The following is a 9,543-nucleotide window of genomic DNA, read 5'->3' on the forward strand; positions in this document are numbered from 1 at the left end:
GAAGCAGCAGAAACTCTGTTTGAGCCTTCTATGAACTGTGTGCGGATTTCATCTCAGACGGCAAATGACTGAAAATTAGAAGCAATATTCTGAGGAGAAAAGGTCAAAACACACAGGGTAAATTTTAATATAGTGGAAGCACCCATTAAGTCTTGGTTAAGTGTGGAAGCATACATTTGGTAACATATAAATACAATTGCTATACCTTGTTAAATAGGTATTTTTCAGCTCTCATGGTACTACTGGCACCTGTTTAAACAGATTTCCTATATATTTGAGATGTGATCCAAAGGCCAACAATGTCCATGGGCTGTTTCTGTGGTTTCCAATGGCCAAAGGAAGATTTGGAGAAGCCGAGAGTATTATTTATACACCAAGGATGACTGGCAGTGAGGCTCGACTACAGACACCTGGGTTCCCTGCAGGTTCTCCAGTCCTGTTTTCAGCTTTGGTTCAAAGTGTTCTCTGATAAAGCACTGGTTGATCAGACACTGCTCCTGCTGGTAGCCCTGAGTTATGAATAAAACAGGACTGTGAAAATTACAGGAAATTCCCTAAATGCAGATTACAGTTTTTGTTTTGGTTTGGTTTGGTTTGTTTTGGTTTGTTTTAGCCTGAAAACATGGTGAGGATGCTCATAGGTGAGGTTTAGGGATAACTGGGGAATGAATCTACAAGGCCACATTTCTTTCAAGATATTTTTCTGTATAAATGTAGCTCATTCAGAACGATCTGATCATTGGAGCTGCAGCTTGCAGGATCAAACCACTAAATAGTGCAAGAATGGGAGATGAAAGATATGACATACCTCCCTTTCTTATATAAAAGAATATTAATGTGGGAGAGGTTAATGGAACAAGAACTTTTACTGGACTTAACTGATTTTCTGTTTGCCTGTGAACTCACATGGACAGTAAACATTAATTTGTAAAACCTGTACAAATACTTACATTTTGAAAGGTTCACTGAAAAGAATTTCTATACTCTGAATGTTGCTACAAATTATTATTATTATTTTTTTTAATCACATTACTTTAGTTTTTTTAATTTGGTGAAATCTGTCAGTCAATGAGTTGATCTTTAGCATTCGGTAGATACCAGAGCTCAGTTGCTGATTAATAAAAGCATGTTTGAACATGGCACAGTAGGGTTTTCAGGACCTTTTTGTATTTCAATTATTTCTATTAAGCTATAAAGTTTTCCTGTTCTCCATTTCTTTAGGAAATACATTTTTTTTCATGGCCATGAAAGTAGACAATACAGGTGGACCCTCAAAATGATCTGAGAAACCATCTGTTAATAAGAAGGATTGTGTTTTGTGTTCTTAATTCACAGACACAAACAAACCAAATGGATATTTATTGTTTTTTAAAACACCTTAATCTTCTCCATGTGACATGTCCTACCATAAAGCTGTTTCCAGAAATTATCTGGATCTCTTGATGGGAGATTGTGCTTTAACTTTCTTGAAATACTAAAATCTATTGTAATGTGTTTAATCTGTGAATTAAAAAATGCTTCTTTCCACTATCAAGAAATCAAATTAGTGAAAATACATTTTATTTGTTTGTGAATAATCTTCCTTGTTTAATAACAGCACACACTAGTAAAGGATTTGGAGAAAAAAAAAAAGTTGAGAGAGCAATTAAAATAAAAAAAAGGAAGAGGTGTAAAGTTGTGTAACCCAATGTCCTTTGTGCCCCTAAAGGGCATAAAATAGACAGAGCAGGTACTAGAGGGGACTGACCCCTCAACTTCTGATTTGCTCTAACCGTTATTCTGAAGTAAAGTCTAGAAGGGGTTCAAGTTTTGTTTGAATTTATCTGTATTTATCTGAAGAGTCTCTTAGTGTCCAAGCTGTAGGCATGCCACTTCCTTTCCATGAAACATTTCTCCCTCTGGAATCAGAGGAGTTCAAATTCACTGGATGGAAATATGTGTTCAATCAATTTTCAGTGGAGCTGTCCTTGGGAAAAATCAGTGTAAATTGCTAATTGTAATCAGAGGGCTAAGAGAATATATTTCCAGTGTCCCCTTATCCTTCCAGATCCTACCTCCATTATTTTTTGTACTTTTAGTCTTAAAAGAGCTCTCTTGTACAGGTTAGCTACCATGATCTCCTGAGGAAGCCAATGATCACAACATGAGAAAACCCAGGAAATGACAAAGTTTTTCTTTGTCAATAATGTAATTATTCATCCAAGCTTTATAGGCATGATTGTATGTCCAAGCAGTTTTTGCATACCACTACTTTAACACCATCTTTTGGGGAATTTAAGAATTCTTTGGGAAATAATTTGAATGATTTATCATGCATGGCACTTTTATAAATTCTCTTTTCAATTTTGGCTTGTATTTACTGTTCATTTGATTTCATCACCTGCTAAAAGATTTGGAAAAATTTAGATCAACCAGTGAAAGTTTTAATTTCCAGCATCTTCCCTCTAGATCCCATTTTGATACTATTGCAGTTTTTAATCTTCCTTTGGTTACAGTGGAGTGATGAGTTCATAGGCAGTTCCATATCATCCAGTACTGTGATAAGGCAAATTGTATTCCCAAATGATTCTTCTGCATTTAAAGAGGTTTAAATGGCCTTGGAACGAATGACTGGATTCATTGGAATTGTACTCAGCAGTGAAAATTGTAGCCAAACTTTATTTTGTAGTCAAAAACTGTGACAGTTTCAGCCTGAATGTGATGTTTGACTGCTGTGTCTTGCTCTCCAGAACACTGGTTTGAGTTGTATCTTCCTTTTTTGGACAAGTAGAACATACTAAATGTTGGAATCCACATATTTAAGCATATTGCTGCCATCACATGGCTACATACTTACTTGTCAGAATGGTACAATGAAAGCAGTTCTGCATCTGAAAAGAAAGGTTTTTATGTAAGGGAGCATAAAGCTGCACAGAGAAGCAGTAATGGGTGTTATGATGTTTCTAATCCTTTTTCATGTTTAGGCTGTAACAGCTCTGCCTGTCTCAGAGTGTGAAATACTTGTCTCCTGAAGCTAAATGAGTAAGATTTGTGTGATCCATAACAAAGTGACATAGAAATAATGAACATAAATATTAGTCAGAAATTAGACCGTGGGAGAGAAGTCAGTGGGAGTTTTGCCTGAATAATGAGTGAATAAAAACTAGGAAAAGCTGTCAGAACTCATCCCAGGTGGTTACAAAAGTAGTTGTGTCAGTGTATTACAGTAATTTAAATCAAATTCACTCTTATTCCTTTTGTCTCTGATCATCCCCTTTTTGGAGCTTCTCATGCAACTTCCATCAATTCATATGTTGGCCGTGTTTGACTGATTTAAAAAAAAAAAAAAAGAAATAAATTGTCTTTCCAATATCAGGCCTATATTTGTGCTGGCAGGCACAAGTCATGTTGAAGCAAACTCTATTTCCTTTCTCCTTATTTGTCCCATAAAGATTATAAGCACAGTCAATCTGGCAAACATAGTAACAGTGTGGCTAGTAAGAAAAAAAAGGAAAGGATGGGGATAGAAAAGGAAGAATACACCCTTATGAATATGTTGTATAGAAACTTTACTTGGGGTAGGGAAAACTAAAATTAAAACCAAAATTAATGTAATTTTTTAACATTTTTGGAAATAATAGCTATCAGTGTGATGAAAACTGTCAGTATTTGAAGAAAAAAACTGCCTTTTATGTTTTAACTTCCAGTAGTGTAAAATTTCACATTATCAGACCTGTTCAATTTACCTCAAATCATTCACCCTGCATTAATTTTTACCACATATTATCCATAGGAAGTGAAAGACTTAGGGGTAAACTAGATGGTTCATAGGGTTGTGTGAAATATAGCCAAGAGTGCTTCCTCAGCCATCAAAAATGCATTCTGACTCTATAATCGTAATAGAGGGAAACAGCAAAAGAAAAAAGTGATAGGAAGGACAATAATTAAATATTCTGGTCCATCAGTGTAATGAATTTTTAAAAGTTCAGAAAGACATTTTTGAAGCACAAGGATATATCATTTCCAGGTGAGGTTTTTTGGATTGATCAAAAATTCCAGGTCAACAGAACGGCGCATTCAAAGGGGATTTTAATCCCAAATAAAACTGCCAGACTGCAGCAGACAACAAAGATAAGCCCAGCTCTCACATATATTGGAAACAGATGTTGAAAGGATGTAACAGTTCTATAAACATGAGTTTGGAATTGCTACATTGCTCATAAGTGATGAAATAACAAGTGCAGATTCTCATAAGTTTGCAGGGTTTTATTGGTCCAAAGGAAGGAATGACAGAAATAAAAAACATCTCTGTGATGGTGTTCTCTCCCTATAGAAGGATTTCTTTCACCTTTATTTATTTACTCTTTTACATTTGTGGAGTTGCAATCTGAAACTGGTTTTTCATCTCCCATAGCCTGAGGATGCTCATGTAGTGGCACAAGAGGAAGGCTGGAAATCCTCTGGCTATCCCTGCCAGATATATCATAGGAATATCATCCCAAATCTCCCTCAAAATCCCATTCCTGTGGCAGTCAGTGGAGTATTTCTGGGGGAGGAGAGGAGAGGAGAGGAGAGGAGAGGAGAGGAGAGGAAGAGGGAGGAGAGGAGGAGGAGAGGGAGGAGAGGAGAGGAGAGGAGAGGAGAAGAGGAGAGAGAGGAGAGGAGAGGAGAGGAGAGGAGAGGAGAGGAGAGGGAGGAGCAGGAGAGGAGAGGAGAGGAGAGGAGAGGAGAGGAGAGGAGAGGAGAGGAGGAGAGGAGAGGAGAGGAAGGAGAGGAGAGGAGATGGAGAGGAGAGGAGAGAGGATGGAGAGGAGAGGAGAGGAGATAGGAGAGGAGAGGAGAGGAGGAGGAGAGGAGTAGGAGAGGAGAGGAGAGGAGAGGAGAGGAGAGGAGAAGGAGAGGAGAGGAGAGAGGAGGAGAGTGCACAATGTGTTTACTCAGGCCATGAGAACCCAGGTCCTTGGTACTCATAATCAACCTCACAGCCAAAATCCATTTCTTATATTCCAGCTAGGATTCATTCCACAGCAAGGAGCACCAGGGGCACCTGTTGCAGCTACCAGCAGCCCATCTCTTTCTGGTGCTGTGTTTTGTAAGATTTTGGATTGCACTCAATGTAGTTTACTTTGAGGTAATCAGTCCTGAAGTGTGAAAGCAAGGATCCTAACAGGAAATTCTACAGTCAAAGGCAATGTTTCAAGCACAGGCAATACAGCATTTTGGTAGCTTCTGTTCCATGATCAGAGAACAGCTGGTATCCAACAAAACCAAAGGTTTGCAAATGTTAAGTAAGGAAGAGTAAAACAATTAAAGATTTAGGGTTTTATAGTTCAGCTGCAATGCCCAACTGTGCCATCAATTTAATCCCTGTTGCACTGGATGAATCAGCAGATTTCACCCTTCTGCATTTTGCCCATACTTTTGGCAAGGCACCACTGCTCTGATGTTGGAGGAGTGATAAAATTGTGATAACACCCTAGAAACAATACCTGGATCCTGGGTATCTCCCTCTCACCCAGCAGCCTCACATACACATTGGACAGGAAAGATGGCAATGCAGATCTCCAGTGTAGTCCCTCCTCAGAGAGCCTTCAGGTGAAGGAAATGGATTTTGCATGAGATGTTCCTGGAAAAACAAATTAGGAGAAAAAGTAGCAATTCAAAAGCAATGTTCACCACTGTTGTGTAGTATGAAAGTTATTGAAATGTGGAAGAGAAGCCTTGTAGTGTTGCCATAGCCATGAAGTCATAATTCAATCTCAGACTGATGGAACCAATGCAATTTCCATCCCATACCCACCAAATAAAGGAACTGAGAAGGATCAAGGGAATCTGAGGTAAGATCTTTGGGAATTTTCTTTCCCATGGGTTTTGATGTGATTTTAATGTCAGAATACAAATATTAGGTTGATAGTTAATCAAGTCACTCAAAACTGTGTGCATCTTTCTTTGTTACGAAAAAACAGTTATTGCATATTATCACACACAGGTAAAATTGACTTTAAAGCCTTCAAAGTTTTTATAGTATGGTGAAATCATAAAGTACTTAGACTGTCAGAATTTTGTGTCACCTTTTGTATACATCCATTGAGATTGTGAGATTAAAGACCATATTGCTTTTTGTTTTCTCCAGGGAATCTGTGTCTCATTTTGGCAGAGGGTGGAGAGATTTCGGTTAGTGAACAGGCATCTTTAATACAGGGTTTTCTTCAGCATGTGATTTAGTGCCCTGTTTATTGCAAGCCCTTGGATCCCTGATGTAAACCTGGAATTGTTCATTTTTCCCTGGCCTATTATGTTTAACATTCATGCCTACATTTTATAAATTCTTCACAAATATTTCTGGTATAAATTTCACAAGACAGTCTAATGGAACACAGTATTACAGGTGGAGAAGAGAAGCACAAAGGTCTCAAGGTCAGAAGTTTTCACTGATTGTGTGGGTTGGATCTTGCATGCCTAAAAATAGATCTTTTCAGATCTACCACTTCATGTGCTTAAAGCGCAAGTCCCATACATACCCAATGAGATCTTGAGCTGCAGGCATTTCTATAACCAAGCAGACACCTAAAAAATGGAGAACAAACCTGCAGATCATTTGGGAAAAACAAATTTGAATCAGCTGTCTGATATTACATGGGAAGTACCAGAGTCTAGAAGAGAATCCTCCAGGTTGGTATCTGATAGTCATTAAGATATTCTCTTAATCTTTCTCTGCCTTATAACTCCTTTTGACTTGGACTTCTGCTTTAGCTAAAGTTTCCTTCATTATACTGAAAAAAAACCTGGGATCTTGTGTATAAATAACTATTCAACTATGTAATTAAATATGATATTGCAGCCCTGTATATGGTGGCCAAATGAAGGTTGCATAAATTATTCTACTTTGAGCTTTTCATAAATGTTAACAGTCGACATTGTAACCCTAGTGCATAATTGCCATGTAATGTTTTAGTTCTTCTTAAATTTTTAAGAAATGAACTGGAAAAAAGTACTGTATTCTGGCAGCATGTGAAATGTCAGCAGGATTGGAACCCAAGTCCACTGTACTGCTTAGCCCTACATGAACTGACAGAGTGATTGATTGCAAGATGACTAACCATTGTCTAGGTGAACCAGCATAAACAGAAAGAATACATTTTTTTTCTACCAAAGTAAGAACATGATGCCTGATAAATCCTGATTCTATTCAGGACCAGTCTCTTTGCCTCCCTCAGGGATTTTTTTTTGTTTTTGATCCAGATGGACTTTCCTTGTACAGATACTGAGAGAGCCAGCAGATACTCACTGGACAGTTGTCCAGCTTTTCCTCCTCTCCCTCTTGCTTGTCTACATCCAGCACAATGGGAATGTCTAGGCCCAGTTTTCCTTTAGTTGGAACTTCAGTTCCAGTTCCAGGTTGATGGGAATGACTGCTAATCAATCCCTTCCTCTCCTGATCCCAGACCTACCAATATCTCCCACGGTCTTTCCTTCCTGTCAAAGGCTAGTCTTACTCCCTCCTCCAGTCTTTCACAACTTAACCCCTCTTCTTCTCCTCACCATGTATTCAAGCATCCTCCTTCTCTCTTCCTGCCTTTCCTGGCTAAAAGGACAAACTATTTTGAAATGTAACCTCCAGGTTACCTAAACCTGGCCTATATGACTAGCACAAAGCAATCCTGGCAAATGAATGTGGCCACTGGTTCTCATTCCAGTACATCCCCGTTTCTCACATTTTCTGTAAATAGATAATTCTAGGTTTTGGGTTGTTTGATTGTTGTTTTTTTCCCCTCTATGCATTTTGATCAGCTGCTTTCTTATTTTACCTCCAGTCAGCAGTATTTTGGCTTATCTGTTTTCAGAACACTTAGTGTGCTGTGAAGTGGAGTAAAAATGCATTCTCAACTAGATATAATCAAAGTCTGATTTCTGCCTCATGCTCTAAGTTTGAGTAGGACTGGTTCTATCAGTCGTTCTAGTCCCCACTTTCACTGCAAAGAGAATAAGATTTTACATGCAGAATAATACTGTGCAAGTTTGAGGCAATTGAATGTTTTGCCATTATGGGATTACACTTATGAGGAGGTGCAAAGAACTCCCACAGACAGAACCTGGTGATTAATTAGGTATTGTGGGTGCTTGATGTTTTTAATTTGGGCTTTCAGAAATTCATGAGCCCTGCTGCCCTATGGTGGACATCTTTCTTCCTCACAACACAGTAAGTATTCACAGCTTTGAGCCTACAGACTACTGAGTTATGGAATTAAAACAAAAGAAATCTTGGTCTCTATAATTGGGAGCATTAGCCCTTGCCTTTATACCCATTTTAAATACAACTGCATTGAAAAACTCTGCTTACTTGATTTTTTCCGTTATTGTTTTGAAGTGAATGGGGTTATTAATCTCTTTTGAAATCCTCTATGTTGTTAAATGACTGCATTTCGTTGATCTTGCTTTATGAACTCAGCTTCTTTCCAACAGCAAAAAAAGCCTGGGAGCAGCTGCTCTGCTGCCACAGGAAGGCCCTTTGGAGAGAGCAGGGGACAGAGAAGGGGAAGAGAGTCAAAGGTACTCAGTGTTTTCCTCTCCTCTGGGGGAGCAGCCAGCTCATCCCTGAAATTGCTCAGCAGAGTGAGAACACGTCCCCATTTACTGCACATCCTGGGCAGTCTTGGCCAGAGCAGGTTCAGGGGGACCCCACCCTTTTCTCTGTTCGTGGTAACATTTCATTTGCTTTTGATTGCCTTTCCACATTAAGCAGATGTTTTTATTAAGCTCTCCAAGGTGACACACAGGTCATTTTCTTGGGTGGTTACTGTTAATTCAAAACTCAACAATGTGCGTTAGTAATATCCTTCCAACACACCTTATTTTGAATTTTCCATTGTGACTTCCTCTGCCATTGTGCTGCCTAATTGCCTAGGTTTGTCTTGACTAACTTAAATAACTACTCAGTTAAATAATTGTTCCTTGTTTAACAAAACACTTCCATGGCAAATCATGCCACCATGTTGAAGTTCTGTTAGTGCTCTGCTGCTAACCTCTGCCATATTGAAAACTGAGCTTTTCATTCCATGCTGTTCTCTTCTAGCTAGCTTGTGATCAACACACAACTACAACTCCCACTTCAAAACCTCTCTGTTTCCTTACTAGCCTCTTGTGAGGTATATTGTCAAAAGTGCTTTAAAAATCCCAATAAATTATGTCAGTGAAACAATTCTTGTTCCTCATCCAGCTGAATTCTTTCAAATGTTCTCTGAAAACTCTCAAAATGCATTAATCTAATTCAGAAAAAGAGTCAGGAATGCTAGTAAATTATGGTTGACTTGCTTGTTTTTAGTAGTTGGCAGCAACTCTATTGATGCTGTGACTGGCTCTAAGCCATTTAGATTCCTGTCAGAAAAATTAGTAGCACTAATTGTAGCTCTGGGATTCCGCTGAATCCCAAACAATTTCCGGTACCAGAGGGAGGCACAGAACTCTCACTGCACACCTGGTCTGTCTGGGAACTCTGTGTTCTGGGCAGTAGCAGCAGTGGAGATGCTGGGCTGGAGGTCAAGGAGCATTTGCAGAGACTGGATG

This window comes from Erithacus rubecula (assembly GCF_903797595.1).
Source record: "Erithacus rubecula genome assembly, chromosome: 4".
Taxonomy (NCBI): domain Eukaryota; kingdom Metazoa; phylum Chordata; class Aves; order Passeriformes; family Muscicapidae; genus Erithacus; species Erithacus rubecula.